This window comes from Urocitellus parryii, chromosome 13 (genome assembly GCF_045843805.1).
Source record: "Urocitellus parryii isolate mUroPar1 chromosome 13, mUroPar1.hap1, whole genome shotgun sequence".
Lineage (NCBI taxonomy): Eukaryota > Metazoa > Chordata > Mammalia > Rodentia > Sciuridae > Urocitellus > Urocitellus parryii.
This window is the reverse complement of record NC_135543.1, coordinates 7,334,511-7,353,078: the sequence shown is the minus strand read 5'-3', so window position 1 is coordinate 7,353,078 and position 18,568 is coordinate 7,334,511. Positions and strand designations below refer to the sequence as shown.

At 40.7% G+C, this 18,568-nt stretch overlaps 1 protein-coding gene across 3 annotated transcripts in view; it reads left to right on the top strand.

The window, feature by feature from the left end:
* Positions 1-781: 781 nt before the first annotated feature.
* Positions 782-18,568, top strand: part of Socs6 (suppressor of cytokine signaling 6) — a 54,748-nt gene continuing 36,961 nt past the window's right edge. Inside the window, exon 1 of one of the 3 annotated variants that reach the window (XM_026388672.2) lies at positions 782-855. The gene's annotated coding sequence lies outside the window, so the exon portion shown is untranslated. The other 2 variants (XM_026388673.2, XR_003300776.2) reach the window with 2 other exon arrangements.

The window sequence follows — 18,568 nt, the reverse complement described above, 5'->3', positions numbered from 1 at the left end:
AACAGCTTTGCTGAGATATAATTTAAGTAGAAATCCACACTTGAGCACCCTTTAACTCTTTCCCCCTAGCCTTATTACTTTGTACTTCCAATTTTCTTTTAAAAAGTCCATGCTATTCAAGAAACACAACTTTTAAAGTCCACAATAACTCTTAAACTAGATTTTAATGCTACTTATGTTCTGGCAGCTTTCCTGAGGTATGAATATTTATCTTTAGTTGCTCATCATCAAAAGATAAATTAAAAATTCCTGCTGATTCTCACGGACAATAACGAACTCTTTTGGGAGTGCTAATACATTAGAAGCACATTTCTCTAAAGAAATGAGTCAAGTTGCCAATGAATGCACAACTTCCCATCAGCTGTCTTGGAATTCAGGGGCACAAACAATGGGGAACTTGCAGCAAACCCCAGTAAAAAGGAGTGCACGGCAAGGTGGCCTCCGCAGGGGCGGCGGGGCCGGGTGCCACTTGTGGCTCTGCCTGCGCGGGTGTCCGCGGGCCTCGGGCTCGGGCCGCGCAGCCCCCGGGCGCGCCCCGGGCGGCGGGAGACCCAGCCCCGCGCCGCCCGCTCGCCGCGCGGCCCCGCCCCCTGGCGCCCGTCCCGCCCCGCCCCGCCCCGCGCGGCGAGCCCCGCCCGCCGAGCCCCGCCCGCCGGGCGAGCAGAGGGCGCGGGGCGCCGCCAGGTCCTCGCAGCGCTCGGCTCGGGCCGGGGCGCCGCGGCCGCGCGCCCAGCCGGAGGAGGAGGAGGCCGCGGAGGAGGCGGAGGCAGGCGGCGGGGGGCGGAGCTGCCGGCGAGGGGGACGAGCGCGGCAGTCGCGCCGGCGCGGGCGAGGAGCGGGCCCGGGCGGCCGCCGGTGAGCGTCGCGGGGCCCGCGGGAGGCCGGCGGGCTCTGGCCGCCCGTGTCGCGCCGCCGCCGAGGACCTGCGCGGCCGTCTCTGCCGCGGGCGCGGGCGCGGGTGAGCGCGGCGAGGCCCGGCCGCCTCAGGGCCGGCGGGGCGGGGCGCGGCGGCGGGAGGGCCGAGGCCTGCGCGGCCGCGGCGCCGGCGCCGCCGACCCTCGGCCTCCGCGCCCGCCGGCCGCCGCCTTTGTTGCCCGCGGCCGCGGGGCCTGGGCGCTGCTCCCGGCGGCGTGCGGGCCGGAGGCCGCGGCCGGGGCGCGGGGCGGGCGCGGGCGCGGGGCGGGGGCTGCGGGCGCCGCGGGCCGGGCCGGGCCGGAGGCGGCGAGTTGGAGACCGCCCGGGGCGCCGCGGGCCCGGTTCTCGGCGCGCCCGCGAGTTGGCAACTTCGGGGACCGCGCCGGGGTCCCCGCGGCAGCGCGGAGGTCGCCGGGGCAGGTCCCGGCGCCGGACCCGAGTGAGCGCGGTGGCGTGTGGCCAGCGCAGGGCAGTGGGAAACCGGGGGCTCCCAGCCCCACTTTTGGAATTGGGGGCTGGTGGGAGAGGTGGTGGGACCGGGCTTCGGCGGGAGAGGCGCGCGGCGCAGCGGGCCGACCCGCGGCTGCGGGGTCTCAGGGCCGGCGCGGAGCCCGCCGGTGCCGCGGTGCCGAGAATCGGGACACCGACCGCTCCCAGAGACGCTTTTAATTTGCTGTGTGCCCTGGAATAAAGCTACATTTGTAATCCAACAAAGTAAACTTATGTCTGCTTCAAGGTGAAACATCCGATGTTCCCAGCCGCGGCGGCAGCAGTTTACCTTGAGATTTTATTTTTAACCCCCCAGCACCCACAACCTGGCGGGCTTGAATGAATGAATTTTAAGTAGTTAGTGCTCTGAAGAGTCAGCGCTGTTTAGAAACATGCATGGCATTGTTTACCAGCTTTCACAGATAAAACGCAGGAAACCCTGTGCAGTCTCGGATACTTTCCACCTTCCAGTCCAATTCCTCCTCGATTCTGCCTTCATGGAAGTGGGAAGGTTCAGGATATACCCTGCTCAAAGGAAAAAAAAAAAAAAAAAAAAAAAGCGGCTGGAGGATGTGGACTTTGCCTTTTGGTTCCTCGTCCTCCCTCCTTTTTTCTTCCTATATGCTGGCTCCTGGCATTTGACTTGATAGGTATTCTCAGGAGAACGTAATAATCTGGAGTTTGCAAGAGCTCTTCACTTCCAGGCTGGATAATGATCAGCCAGGTTGTTCTCTGAACCTCTTTTTTGGGACTCTATTCAGCATCTCTGAAAATGCTTTTTCTCTTTTTTTTATATTTTTATTTTTTAACATTCTGACTTGATAGCAAGTACTTACCCTTTGCTCCTTTTCCTTACTGTGGAAGACTGGTCAGCCTTAAGTCCCTCCTCCACCCAGGGGCACACCCTCAGGGTGTCACCTGCCTCCCTCCCTTGAAAGGCCATCTGCAGGGAGTGGCAGGGAAGGGATTTGGGTGCCTGGCTCAGCACTGGGTGTTGTGTAGACCAGGTCTGCAGTTCCAACCAGATTCTTGGTCACTTTCCCTTCCTGTGTTTTCCTGCAGTCTTGCTTTAGAGTTGAAAAGGTGCTCTTTTTAAGGTCCTGTCTAAAGGCAAAATCAAGGGTCTTAAGACTCTTCTTGTGTGACTCCTCTCTTCAGAGGAAATCCTACTAGTTCTCTCCATTTTGGCTAGTTTTCAGGCAACTTTGTGTTTTGTTCTGCTTGTAGAAGTAATCATGTGATCTTATTTAAAAGTCATGATACACTCTGAAAAACTGGGAATATTATGTCATTTCTGAGTTTGTTGCAGTTATTATTATTGTCTCTTAAAAATATGCCATTATGAGAAACAGGCTAATGGACACATTGGAAGTATGATGCAGGCATTGGAAGTTTGAGGACAGTACCTCCCCTTATTTCTGGTATAGCTAGTGTATTTGTGTACATCCTGTTTCATTGCTTAATAAGGGTAGGTAAATAAGTGACCTGCTGCTGAGATCACCTTTCCATGTTTTGTTTATTGCCCTCATTATTGGAAGTGAAGATTATCTATTCTGACCTCTTGTAGTTCTAGACATAGCATTTACATCTGTGGTCCCCAAGTACTCTTGTAAAATTATTCCTTTTACAAGGAAGAAATTTCTAATATTAGCATATGTTATAAAGGGAGAAATTTTCTTATATGACTGGAGTGATTGAAATAATTTAATAAAAAGGTATTAAAAGAGAAGCAGTGGTGGGACTTGTGTTCTGTTGTCCTGAGAGTGAAATGGCTGTAATGTTTGTGAGTCATTTGTGGTGCAGTTTGGCATGTTGTTTTAGCTGTCAGTGAAGGTTTCAGGACTGAGGGCACAATTTTCTTAAACTGACATCAGGATCTTTGTGGATGATCCACACGACATCAAATTCTCCTTGCTTGGGACAGTTGTTTCTATCAGTAGATGGCTGTTGGTCTTGTTGATGTTTCCATAAAGTCATTAGGCTCTCAGTTCCCACACCTCACACAGAGGATGTCAGGAGGTGTTAGAGCTTCCATTTACTAGCGGTTTGACCAGAGCAGGGTTAGAATTGCCTCTAAGTCTTATTCCTCATATGTGGCTAGAGTGGGGATAATAAGCCATTTTACAGTTGTAGGAAGAATATTTCCATATATATATATATTTATTTATTTGGTACCAGGGATTTGAATCCAGAGGCACTTAACCACAGAGCCACATCTCCAGCTCTTTTTATTTTTTGTTTTGAGGCAGGTCTCGCTGAGATGCTTAGGGCCTTGCTAAGTTGCTGAGGCTGGCTTTGAACTTATAATCTTCCTGCCTCAGCTTCCTGAGCCATTGGGATTACAGGCATGTGTCACCGTGCCCAGCTAAAAATATGTTTATTTAAAATAGTAAACATAAGAATATGTTTATTTCAAACTCTTTCTGCCTGCTTCTATTTTTCACAGAGTTAGGCCCTCACCTTTCTAAGCTGTGTTCTGAATCCCGTCTTGGACATGGTGGTTGTTTCCTGCAGTGCCCTTCAGTGGCTCTTCGTGTGGTTGGTTCTCCCTCGGATCTTCTTCCTCCAGCATCAGTACCTCAGAGAAGCCTTCCCTGACTACCTCAGGGTCCTTTCAGTAATCCCTAGTAGTCAATTTACACGTTTCCTCTGTCACATTTATTGCTGTCTGTAATTTTTCTGTGTACTTGTGGCTAGTTTGTCCACTCAATGCATGTTGTGTGAGGGCAGCAGGCCTGCCATGGGCTGTCTGTCCTCTTTGTGTCCTTAACACATCCTGAGGGGCTTGGCCTCTGAGGAGCGACCTGATATATAAAAAAGGGAATATATTTTCCAACCTATTAAGGGCAAAGATGTTCTGTGTAGATCTTAGAAAACTGTTGGTGTTTGTATTGCTTTATTGGTTGTATTGCTTATTTATATTGTTTATTCCTGTGTTAGCTGATTTGCTCAGCTGAATAAATCACAGCACTAGTAAAATCAAGACCCTGTAATAAGTGGCCCATACAGCCCTACACAGTGTGCAGCCTCAGGGTGTCTGAGTTGACTTGGGACTCCACGTGGCTCTCCATATGGGTGCACGGTGGAAGTGTAGTGTTTGGAAAGTGTAGTGTTTATTTAGTGTTTGGAAAGTAATCATTGCAAAGGACAGTTTCCTTGGCATTAGCTTACATAGTTCAGTAAAGCAAAACCTCAGGTATCTGGAGCTCCCTGGCATCTTCAGTTTTCTGATGTAGAGTCAAGCAAGAAGGAAAAATTGATTTGGAATTAGACAAGCCAGAGACTTAGATGACTTTGATTGTAACCAAGGCAGGCAGTCTCTCATGGGGATGTAGATGTAGATATGAATTTTAACACTTGAATTTTGTAGACAGGTTTTGTTTATTTTTTTAAACTTTTATATTGTTTATATATAAAATAATAGTAGTGTCTTCCTCAGTATGAAAAATTGATATATATGTATCTATCTTTATCAAGCTCCTGGAATACACAAGTGTTAATAGTAATAATTAGTTTAAGATATACTAGATTAGTCAAAAGGAGTATTGTAGTTAATTAGCAATCCCTTGGGTTTTCTTGTCAAAGAAGTCCAGTGTGGAAAAAGGGTGTGAGACCAAAGGGACAAGAAAAACAAATAAAAGAGGAAAGCAAATGGGCATTCATGGAGTGTTACTGGTGGTGCATGCTACTAGGGTGGGGAAGATTAGGCCTGGCACTGGGTGACCACTGGAACAGAATTTGGCATTGGGGCCTTTGTAGTTTTGCAGGCACTTGCCTTCTGTCTCTTCTGCTTTGATGATGTTGATCTGATGCTGTTTTATTGCTCTTCGTGGTGTCCATGCTAAAATGTTTTCTTGAAATTATTGAAAGGGTACCATTCCTGGAGACTGGGGGTTGATTAACCTATTTCTCCAGCAACAAATTCTTGAATAGTAATAGAGAGGAGGGAGACAGCCAGGATACTTCTGATAGCTCAGTGGCCTCTAAACATTGTAAACCCTAGTGGTCTGTGGCATACTGAGATTTCCAGCAAGTAAATTTGGTCCTCTGAAGGGGCCATTCATCTAAAGATAGCAGTTTTGTGACAGTACAAAATTATATTTAACATATACACTTGTGCTTAATAGATTTTTTTATAAAAACTCTAGTAGTTTAATATTTAGAATTATTTAAACAAGCCATATTCAGTAAGAGCTCCAAGGGTCCATTGTTTGCTGCTTCTTATGGTTGTACCTGTGGTGATTTTTGTGGTAGACCTTACTCTGACCACACTGTTAACATGCTGGATGGTTGAGGCTGCAGTGTTAGGACACTTTTAAATTAAGATGAATTTGGGCTGGGGATGTGGCTCAAGTGGTAGCGCGCTCAACTGGCATGCACGAGGCACTGGGTTCGATCCTTGGCACCACATAAAAATAAAATAAAGATATTGTGTCCACCTAAAACTAAAAAATAAATATTTTTAAAAAATTAAGATGAATTTTCATTGGTAGACTTAATACTTTGTATGCATGTTACTTTCCTTTTGTAAATTTTGATTTGATCTTATCATAATGAAGGTGTTTGTTAAAAGTTAAGTTTGTTTTTGAAATATTATCTCTTTTGACAATAGTCATTTTTGTCTATTGACATGGCCTTTAAAAAGTTCAAAAAAAAAAAAAAGGAAAAAATTTATCAAATATCCCAGTCTGGCAGAATGTATAAACAGGTACCAACACCCATAATTGTATTAGGATTTTAGTGGTTTTATACATTTGCAGAATTGCCACAGTTTAGAGCTAGAAGGACCCTTGTTGATTATAGCCCATCTTCATCCTTACACAGCTGGAGAGGAAATTGAGACTGGAGAGGTTATGCAGTTTGCCTAAAGTTACATACCATAGAACATTAGCCAATTTCAGAATGGGGTCTCATAGACACAGTCTTCTTGCCCTTGAGACCAGATGTTACAACTTAATTGTGGAAGCTGGGCATTTGGATTTGTGACTTCATGGAGGATGTTGCAGTAAAGCTGACTCTTGGAGAGTGCCTTGTGTTTGACTGGGGAGAGATACAGAAGGCAGGGTCAGGATCTGAATCAGGAGGAGCCTGTGCCATCAATCTGGAAGTTCTTTTCTCCTGCTTCCAAGGTGGGGCTCCTTGTTTTTGTTTTAGCTCATCCTCCTTGCCCCTTCCTGAGAGAGATGGTGGGAGGGATGCATCTTATTTTAGTCAGTATGGAATAGTTTATGTGCAGTGACAGATTAACCCTGGAATCTCACTGTGGAATGAAGGTTTATTTCTTGCTTTCCTAAAGTCTGGAGTGGGCTGGTCTTCCTTTGCCTTAGTCCACTTTTACCTGCAGGCCTTCTCCTATTGCCTCAGGTTTAGGGTGCGGGTACAGTGGGCTAGGGGGTACACACTGTTAGTCCTTTGGCTAGAATCAGGCTTGTGGTCCTACTGGGATGCCAGGAAATGGGGATGACCACAGGAGAGTCACTGAGCCATAAACGAAGGCACATTTTCTCTTGGAATTTTGAAGGCATTGTTCCATTGTCATCTTTGAGTCAGGTGCCACCTGCTTCCCAAGCATTTGTGTATCTTTTTTTTCTTCTCTTTCTAGACATTTTTCAAGACCTTGGTATTATCTCTGAAATACTAAAATTTCAACATGGTATGCTTAATTATTGTTCTTATCTTTTTTTGGATGTACCAATCATTTCATTGATCACTTATTTGAGTCTGTAAACTTGTATTGTTTAGTTCCAGGAAAATTTAAACTTTCATTTTTTTCTTTTTCCTTTATTTTCTTTTTTCTTTCTGAAGGTCTTCTTCACTGACTTTAGTAACTCCTGAGTTGATCCATTGATTCCTTTTTTAAAAAATATTTATTTTTTAGTTGTCGTTGGACACAATACCTTTGTTTATTTGTTTATTTTTATGTGGTGTTGAGGATCGAACCTAGGGCCTTGCACACGCTAGGCGAGTGCTCTACTGCTGAGCCACAACCCCAGCCCCTATCCATTGATTCTTTTAGCTCAGTTTTTCATGTTGGTCTTTTTTGGGGGGGGGTGGAGAGGTATTGTTTACTTTTTCTTTCATTGAATTTTTGATTCTGACATTGACGTTTTATTTTCTTACAGTTCTCCCTATTTTCTCCTTGCCCCTTTTTAAATAAGAATAGCATCTAACTTGCTTTTAGATTTATGGTACCTTTTCTCAGACTTGTTTTTGGCATTTTCCAGTAGGCCTTTGGATTTTGTTTTATTTGAAAAAATTTTTTGTGAGAAATTATATCGAATTTATGTATGATAAAAGGCATTCTACTGTCTTGTGTAACTAAAACAAATAAACAAATTAATTTTTAAAACAATATGGAATAATCTCAAAAATAATTTGCTGAATAAAAGAAGCTATATGCTGAGTTAAAAAAAAATATTTTTTTGTGATGCTGGGGATTGAACCCAAGGCCTTGTGCATACTAAGCAAGTATTCGACCCCTGAGCTGCATGCCAAGCCTTGACTTAGATTTTAGTTTCCTCCAGTTTGTCTAAGCCAATTTACAGTGTTATCATTGACTGTAATTTGCTTTCCAGCTTTCATTGTCTGTGTGTCAGGGTGATAGTGGAGATCAAGAAGTACATGTTTAATCAATATCTTTCTCTCTTTTTTTTTTCTTTTTAAATAGTTTTTGTTTGGTTTGCTAGCATAGGTGAATATTAAAACCTTTATTTTGAGGGAAGCCAAATGTAATTTTTCTTTAAATAATTGTAATGAGTTTTCATTTCATGATCTCCTGAAGCCACATCTATGTTACTGATCTCTGGTAACTTAATTTATGAAATGCCTACTGATCTATAGTGGGTAACATGAATTATTTGAAGTTTGGTCTTTTTAAAAACAGAGATCTCATATTTGGGAGTTCACTCATGATTACTTTTGACACTCAAGTTTTGTTACAAAGGAAATAATCCTTCTATTTTGTAAGGTTTTATGTTATTTGCTTAATAGGACTCTTATTAAGTTGGATAGTTATTGCTATCTAAGATCCCCTATAGTTCTGATGATCAATGAATGAGGTTTACATTGGCTCTTAATGTACATTTAATAATAAATCTTGCATGAATTACCTTTTACATCCCAAATCTGCACTAAAACCCCATTCTTAATTTGGGTAGCACTTTGGAAAATGAGAAGATTATTTTTAACTGAAAGCACATATTCTCTAGTGCAAACTAAATGAAAATATCTTATATATTCATATACAGAAGCATTTGAATAATTAACAAATTGCTTTTTAAATTGGAGCTTTTGTATTAAGATCTTAAGGTTCAGAGAGCCGTCAAAGCAATTTTGTTACTTTTCAGTTATGTACATATTGCCTTTCAGAAGTTAAGATTTTTGTTTTAATAGTATATTTAAGAGATTTTTATATGTTTCAATCTTGAGAATGAAAACTGATGAAGGACTTCTTCACAGCCCTATTTGCTGTAGTATCTGACCCTGAGTCAACACAGAAATAGCAAAACAGCTCTTCTTTGGACTCTGTTAATAGTTCACATTTTGTCAGAAACTCTTAAAGGCTCTTTTCTGCTTGGTAGATTAATCAGTGAAGTTATACTTTCCCATAGGCAATGAAAGTAGTAAGGTTTTTAAGGAATTTGTAATATTTTTCAGCTGAAATATTTGTTAAAACATTTGTTAAAATGTTAATTGGTTTTAATTTGTAATTGTCAGTTATGTTTATATATAGGGAAACTGTATTAAAACAACTACATTTAAAATGGTTTCACATTTCTTATTCTAGAAGTCAGGATTTATTACATTATTTCAAAGGGTCAACTGATTGTACCTTAGTCAATAAGGTAGGGAGAGTGTTGGGATCGTTTAAGGATCTTAATAAGTTGGGGGTGTTGTATTTTCTTTCATTCCTTTTTTTTTTTTTTTTATGTTACTGAATATTGAACTCAGGGGCATTCTGTCACTGAGCTACATCCCTACCCCTTTTTAGTTTTTGAAACAAGTCTTACTAAATTGCCTTGGCCAGCCTTGAACTTTGTGCTCTTCCTGCCGCAGTCTCGAATAGCTAGGATTACAGGTGTGGGCCCCTGTACCGGGTTGGGTACATGTACATGATTTTCTTTATCAGTGCTTCCGAAGTCTTCACTGATTTCAGATTGAGTGAACTATCAGTTTGTCAAAAATGTATAATAGTTATAGAAAACCCAGACTGAAATACACAGTGAAGAAATAAGCCATTTTTATTGCTACTTGAACCAGTTCTCTGACATGAAAACTCTTTCTCTTCAGTTGTGATGCTGTCTAGTGTTAGAACAGACCCCGCAGATGGAGGGCTTGGTGCAGGAGCCTGCCTCCACTTCAGTGCCAGTTGCAAGTCCTGGGCTGCTCCTCCTGACTGGCTGGCTGTGAGTTCCCATGGCCTCCTCCTCAGTCACAGCAGTTTACTAGAATGGTTCATAGGACTCACTGAAACACTTCACTTTTATTTACTGGTTTATTGCAAAGGATACAATTCAGGAACAGCCAAATAGAAAGGTGCACAGGGCAAGGTAAGGGCTTCTGTGCCCTCTTAGGTACCCCTCCCTCTCACTGCTTTCCTGAGTCCAGAGCTTTCTGAATTTGGTCAGAGTGTTTGCACCTTCTGTTTGATCTCCATCTTTCCCCTTCTGCCTCTGCTGTAGGATGGGGCTGAAAGCTCCCCCACTGTGATTGCTTGTTCTTTCTAGGAGCCCCACTCTAAATCACCTCATTATTGTAAACTCAGGTGTATTTGAAAAAGGCTTGTTATTAATAACAAAATATACTTAATGTCACTTAGGAGATTGGTGTCAGGAACCAGAGACAAGACCAAATATTTCTTAAAATATACTTCTTTCAGTAGGTAAGTGCCTAGATAGATGTAAAAACATAAACATTAGAAATTCAGTATGTATCTATACAAAAAAGGGATGTGTTGGTACATAAGTGCACTGCTTTTTAATTACACTATGTAAAAATCTGAGAAGAGCTGAAAACTTACTTTATAGATTAAAATCTTATAAGCTGGCTCCATTAACATTTTTTGGTAATTGAAGTTGTGAGCATACTTCACATTCACTTTAACAGGAATGTATTGTGCATAATTACAGTGAAAGATGCTAAGAAATGTTCACGGAAAAGTCCTGTGCAGGTTAAATAGCTAGTTCTCTGCAAATTTTTATTTTATTTTAATTTTTTAATTTTTATTTTTATTTTTAAAAAATTTTTATTATTTTCATTGAATCAGATACTTTTAGAATTGGACATGCTTTGGAGATTAATCTCATTTTATATGGGAATACAGACTCAGAAAGGAGATTCACTCAGTATCATCCTGCAGACTTAGGTAAGAACTACCCCATGTTTTGGTTATCAGTAGCCTACAAAGTATGAGTGAACCATTAAAAATAGCAAATATAAATTCATTTTAAATTTATTCAGTTTTAAAATATGTGGGAACTTTTAAGTCCATTTTCTTAACTTGGTTATATTTAATTTTTGTATCCACCTTTGTAACCAGGCAAACATTTCCTATTGCTTTTCAAAGAAGAGCTTAGTGTAAGATCTGTAGGCCCTGAAAGAAGTCAAGGCAATTTTATTATGTTTATTATACATCAGTTATTTTTACTTTAAATATACTTGTCAAGAACTATGAAGGCCTAAGCAACCGAGCCCCTGTCTCAAAATAAAAATGGGCTGGAGGTGTTGCTCAGTAGTTAAGCACCCCTGGTTTCAATCCCTGGTACCAAGAATCTTCTGTTTTACCTTACATGTAAGCTAACATGTTAACAAGTTAACTTGCTAAGTTTCATGGATGCTGGCAGAGATCATGGGATTCCAGCATCAGAGAAAAAGGGCTTTATTACTCAGGGTTGTAGCAGTAGCTAGTGTCAGCATCTGTCCCAGTTCCCTGAGCACTGGTGCCATTTGGAGAGAAGACTGAACCACACCAAAGGAGAAAGCAAGAAAACGAATGAGGAGGCTGTGGTGGTAACACAGGTGATAGAGGACTGTTGTCTGGGTAGAGTTGTAAAAAGTGGCTGGATTCTGCATGTATTTTAAAGGTAGATGAGAGTGAGATTTGTGACATACTGGATGTGAAGTATCACAGAAAGGAATCAAGGTGATTTTGAACTTTTTTTTTTTTGTAACAGGGATTGAACCCAGGGGTATTTAACCACTGAGCCACAACCCCCAGCCCTTTTTTATTTTGTTATTTTGAGGCAGGGCCTCGCCGCCAAGTTGCTCAATCTGGCTTTGAACTTGTGATCCTCCTGCCTCAGCCCCTTGAGCCACTGAGATTACAGATGTGTGCCACTCTGCCCCACTGATTCTAATGTCTTGATCTGAGCAGTTGGAAGAATGAAGTAACCGTAAGTGGAAGTAGGAGATCTTGCAAGCAGAGCTGGTTTGAAGGTGGGGTGGGTAAGACCCGGAATTTAGTGCTGAACATGCAGTTTCAGACACCTATAAAAAACTCAAGTGGCAACATCAAGGAGGGGTTTGAATATAATTAGTCTTGAATAAAGAGATAAGAATTTGGGAGTGGGTGGCACATAGATGCTGTTTAGCACTATGAGAATGAATGAAATTATCAGGTAAGTGATTATAGATGAAGAAGAGAGGACCAAAGCCTGAGAGCTGCGGAGCTCCATGGAGAGTCTGAGGGAAGCCTGCAGAGGAGTCTGAGGAGTGACCCTGAGTGTGGTGTCCTTGTAGCAAAGAGGTCAAATGGTGTCAGGGAAAGAGGAGTGGCCAAAGGAGCTAAATAGAGCATTTAAGAAGGCTGAGCACTGATGCTGGAGTTTCTTTGTGCTGGAGGCGGAGAAAGCTCTGCTTTGGCTGCAGGAGAAAACCAGAGGGGAGGCATTTTAGCTGCTGAGTTCACACAATTCCTCTCCAGGTGTTGTGCTGCTAAGGGGGTTAGAGAGATGGAACCATGGTTGGTGGGGGAGTGGGGTCAAGACTAGTTGGCTTTTATGTGAGAAACAGGAAAATTGTTAGGAGATGAAGTGTGCATATGGAGGGCGGCTGCCTTCAGAAAGGAGCTGGGAGGAGGTGGAAGTGGAACAAATGTCACCAAGTGGATAGATGTACTGGGCGGGTCCAGTTTCTTCTTGGTGTCCTTGGTTTTCTCAGTGATGTTGGAATTTGGGCCTCAGCTGAGGCTGAATATGGAGAGCAGGCATTACAGTGTGAGGAAAGGTGATGATGATGTGGAGTGGTCAGAATGGAGTGGGGGAGTGGATCAGGGAAGTGCAGTCTGATCTCCAGGCAGTATTGAGTATGAAGTGAGAGCAGTCAGGGTGGTTGTTTCCCATCCACATTCATCACTGTGGATGGAGGCCTGGTGAAGGCAAGGGTTGGGTTTAATCAGTGCTGTGTTTTTGCCAGGAGTGGAGCGGCACTGGAGGTTTGGTATATGCCAGGGAGTGGATATAGTAATTAATTGTGGAATATAGTTAGGAGGGTAGAGTGTTATTCAAAAGTTGTTAGGTTTATCATTCTTATTATTTAAACTTTGAATATTTAAGACCAGTTCCTGACTACATGTATTTGTGTGTGTCTATGTGTCTCTTTGTCTATATCTGTATAGCTCTACACGCATACACCAGTATGAAATTGTCATTTCAGCTTTGCAGAAACTAATTTTACATGGAATAAGGAGGAGGAGGCTGTCTAGGTCCTAATAAAGCAAAAATAATAGTCTCATCTAATATTTATTATTTGGTTGTGATATAACTAAAAGCCGAGGAAAGCACTTTGCTTTAACTTGGTGAATTTACTCAGCCATTCCTTAAAGCAGTTTCAGAACAAAAAAGTCTGTAGACTTTATTCTTATAAACACACTTACATGTTCAATGCAGAGTATTTTCCAAATGAAATATTAAAAATTAACATTTGTGAATAATTTGTCATCCCGTTAATAGTTCTGCTGTACTTCTTTCTGATCCAATTTTCCTCCCTATTCTTTCTACATAACTGAGACCACAATTTACATATAATTTTGTTTCCTGTGTTTTTGCACTTAACAAATGAACAATATGAACTTTCCCCATGTTATTTATAACTGTACACTTATCAATTTTCTTGGTTCCCTAAAGTTCCATTGTGTAGATATGCAAGGATTGTGTTTACTGTTCTCATAACTGTTGGGCTTAGGATGTTCTGATTTTTTAAGCTCTTTTTAAAATCACAATACAGGGAACATTGTTATGGTTTCATTTCATATTATTTCTTGAAGATACATCAAATAGCATTGTTGGGTGAAAGTATGATTTTTAAAAGTTTCATATTGTCAAATTAATTTTTGCAATTAAGGTTATATTCAGCAATGAATATCATTAGAAACATTACTGTCCAGGTGCAATGAAGGTCAGTATTTTTCTATGAATGTGTTAAGCCAGTTGGTTATCCATATGGAAAAAATTAAATTCCTACCTCATACATAAATCAATATTGTATTAACTAGGGGAAAACAAAGCTTTACTACTTATTTTTTTCTTTAATAGGAAATACACAAGAATGTGTATTTCAGTGTAAGAGAAATTTCTTCAGGCAGTAAAAGGGGCAAATAATAAAAGGAAGACTGATAAATTTGACTGAAATGAAAAGGAGAAACTTGAGTTTCTCAGGTACTACCCCCCCCCCACACACATGCATAATGAGAGCATAAGTACTATGCAGCTATAAAAAAGAAACAAGATGATCTGTGTGACCTGATAAAGATCTGAAATGCACCAGCCCTATCATTCATTTCTTTATATATGTTGGCAGCATATCAAGTTTCCATTTTCTCTACATCCTTAACTTCACGTGATATGCAGTTTTCATTTTAGAGGGAGTGTAAAGAATGGAATATCCTTACAGTTTTAATTTATATTTCCCTTATGACAAATAGTTTAAAGACCTTTTCATGTGCTTTTTAGCCATTTGTAAATCTTTGGTGAAAGCTGTACTCAGGTATTTCACTCTGCATGCATTTGTGTTTCTGAGAACTGAACCCAGGGCCTCTGGCACATTAGCTTATGCTCTGCCACTGAACTAGACCTCACCTTTTGCTCATTTGTAAAATTGGGTTATTGCCTTAGTCAAGAGAGTTCTTTATATAAAGAACTTGGTCCAAGTCCTTTGTCAGTTATGGTTTGCAAATATTTTCTCCAAATCTCTAGTTTGTCATTCTTTTAATTGTTTGTTTTGAAGCATGAACATTTTTAATTTTTTAAAAATTAATTGAAGTCTCATAATTTTTAATGTAATATTGTGCCTTATGATATTACCTTTGAGAACCCTCTGCCCAAACCAACATCACAAAAGTTTTCTCTTTGAAATTTTATAGTTCTAGCTCTAACATCTAGTTCTGTGATGCATTTTTAATTAATTCTTACATATGGTGTGAGGTAAGGATTTTTGTTTACTAGCAATTCTGTTGTTGATACAAGATTTATAGACACATAGTTGTGTGTGTTAAGCTTCTCTACGTAAAAAAATTATGTCAGCTGTGAATGAAGGTAGTTTTATGCTTTTTACTTTCCAGTTTGGATGCATTTTGTTACTGTTTTTTCTGGCTTAACCCCTCAGACCAGTGTCCACTGGAGGCGGTGAGCACAGGCTTCCTTGCTTTGTTCTCACTCTTGGAGCAGGGCATTCAGTCCTTTGATTGTTAAGTATGGGGTTTGCTGAGGATTTTCATGAATGCTGCAAAAAGCATGATGGTGGCCTATGCCTACACACTGTAGTGTAGTTGCTGACTCCTGGAGTAATGGGTTCAGCACATCACATTTACTGTAATTATTGATGTTTTAGATTTATACCTATTGTTTTGCTTTTGGTTTTTTAAAAATTTATTTCTTATTTCTATTTGTTCCCGTGTTGCATTCTTTTGTGTTCAGTGCACATATTTTAGCACCAGTTTAATTCATCTTGTGGCTTTTTTTTTTTTTAACAATATTTTTGGAGTAGTTTTCTTTGCGATTCTTCCATAGGTCACTGTATGTATTGTTAGTTGTCACAGTTTACTTCAAAATAATATTGGTTCTGGTAAGATGTGGACATTTGGCTTTAACTTCCTCTGTTGCTTCCTGAATTCCTTCATGCCATTTCACAATATCACATCTGTGTGTAACGTGTTATGACTTCAGTAGTGTTATAGTTATTGATTTGTACCATCTCATGTCCCTAGAGAAGAAGAGATGCAGTATTTTGCATTAATGTATGTGTTTATCATTTCCAGTCATCACCAAAGGTTACTGTCTTTGAATTTGAAGCACTTCCATATATATATATATATATATATATATATATATATATATATATATGTATATGTATATATTTTTATTTTATATGACGGGCCTGCTAGCAACATATTTACTCAGCCTCTTTTTTATAGAGGAATGTGTTTATTTCATGTTTAATTTTTCCTGGTAACTCTTGCATTGTTTTGAACATAAAATGCTTGGTTAACAATTTTTAAAAAAATTTTTTTCAGCACTTTTAATGCATCCTTCCTCTGCCTCTATGGTTCCTGCTCCCTTTGTAGGGGTGCTTCCCTCTGCCTTACTCAGGGTCACTAGTTTTCTGTGCATTAAGTGTCTTAGTTTGGGGTATGCTGCTTATCTCTTCTGTGCTGAAAGGGTTGCTTTTGGTGGTTTAATCCAGCTTTATACTTAGCTTTGGGGGAGAGGATTTATGGACCTCCTAACTCCATCATGCCAGAGGTGAATCTCCCTAGGCAGATGCTGTTTTCATCTGCATTTCCAGATGAGGAACCAGCCATGAGTGTCCAGGTCATTAGAAAGTGACAGCTGCAGTGTGAGCTCAGGAGAGTGGCCCCAGTGCCATCAATCCCTAGGCTGCTATTCACTGTGCTTCGTGTCATAGTAGCACACATCATGTTCCAGCTTTTCAGCTGGGAGTGTAAAGAATGGAATCTCCTTACAGTTTTAATTTATATTTCCCTAATGACAAATAGTTTAAAGACCTTTTTGTATGCTTCCTTCACAGTATGAGTGGCTTCCTTATGACTTTGAGCAAAGTATTAAACTATCAAAAGTTTGGTTTGTTTTTCTGTAAAATGGAGATGAAATAGTCTCTGCTAAATGGAGTTCTTACGAGCAGCAAAGAAGGTAAATGTACATTTTTACTACATTCTGACCTCCGGGGGTGAGAGTTACAATTTTACAGTAGAAACACATTTCTGAGTCCACCCCTATTTTCGACCATTGTTTGCAGCTTGAGTCTTCAGGCTTTTCCAGGAAGTGTAGTGTTTTGTAATTGTCAAGACAAAGTTGTGAGCTGGAATGATAAAATGAAGGAGACAAAGGATGCAAAGAATTGGGCAAAAATTAAGGAAATCTGTGGAAATCATAGTGAATGATGAAAAGCACCGCTGTACAACGTGAACTGAACTTAAGGGCACCATGATTTGGGTATCAGGGAAGTGGCTGGATGAAGTTTTTGTTGCTGGTGGCACAGCGCAGAGCCACTGGAAGAGCCCCAAGTTGTGGTTGATGTGGGAAGCAGAAGACTGGACGAGTGTGGGACATGGAGGCAAGGCATGAGGGGAGTTTCTGTGTCGTGAAGTTAAGCACTGGGAAGACTGGAGAGCTGATTACCTCTGGCCCTGAGGAACTCAGGTTCTGCCTTTCCTGATACCAGATGATGGACACACAGATGTGCTCCTGTATCTAGACTGCTGTATTTTCTTTAGTAGGTATGGAAGGGGGTAGTTGTTTTGTAGTAATATTAAACTTGCTCAGTTGTTACAGAAATAATTAATGAGAACAGGAGCTTCAACTGGGCTTGCTGATCCCTTTTTGAATTCTTTAGAGCTGTATTCACTCTGTGAATTAAATGCTCTGACACTGAATGTGCATGTTTAGGTGTACAAATGTGCACACAAGTAGGATCCTCTCTGCGTTGTTTCATAGCTTGCTTTCTTGAGTCAAGTTATGTTGGGACTTCTATGTGTTTGACATTGTGGTCATCATAATTCAGAAAAGTAGGCCACTAATTTTTAATGTGGATTGTTATTTCCTTCAATTTAGGTTAATTTCATATTATTTATAAAATAAATTATGCAGTCAAAAGTGTGTGTATTGATTTAGTGGGCTCTAGAATCCGTTGATCAGTTGTAGTTTTAAGCAAGTGGCTTCATCTGCCTGTGCCTCTGCTTTCCTGTTGTACACTGAGAATCTTAGTACCACTGCTAGCTGCAAATACTTCTAACACATGCATTGTTTTAAGGATATCACATGCAGTAGCACATTTAACTCCATCTCTAACCCAAGAGATAGGTACTATTATTCCTAAGATTATCCAGCTCCTAAATGAAGCTGGGACCTTAATAAATACAGTCAGTTCCACAGTGTCATAACTGGCTCCTGCATAGTGCTGAGTTTATAAGGTGTTATAGATCATGAAGCTCAGTAAGACACAGTATCTTCAGAAAGCTGAAATCAAGGCCTGGCACATATCAGGCCAATATGTAGTATGTATTTACCCTTATTAGGCAAATTATCAAGTAATACAACTTTAAAAAATAATGCTAGAGAGAACATTGTTGACCATATGTCGTCTTTTGGCATGAGTGTATATCCAAGAGACAAATTTCTAGTCGAATAATTACTTGGTTAAAACATGCATGAAGTTAGTTTCAATGTAAATTTCCAAATGATCTTTTACAAACTTGTATCAATTTACACTTTATAAATGTGTAGTTTGGGATGTCCCTCCCAATATTGTATTATATATAGATTTAACCTTTTCACACAGGTAAAATATTTTCTTGTTTTGTGTTTGAAATTCTTTTTAGTGCATTTAAAAAAATGAGATTATTCTCAGTGAAGTCACCTTTCTTAGTACCCAGCTTGTTGCTTTTTGACAGATGTGTTCAGCCATGGAAGTACCACCACAATTAAAGTACAGGGCAGTTTCCATTATCCCAGATTCTTTGACTGGGTGATGAATGAATTGAGAATATTTTAGGATATTGATTGGCCACTTCGGTTTTTTTTTTTTACTGTTTTTCTTGCTTTTTTCTTTTTTGCTTACTTTCTTCCCTTTCTTCTTTCATTCCTTTCATTTTTTGTGTGAACTATTTGTATATTTTTCTTTCTCTTACTGATTGCTGCCAGCATAGTCTGTT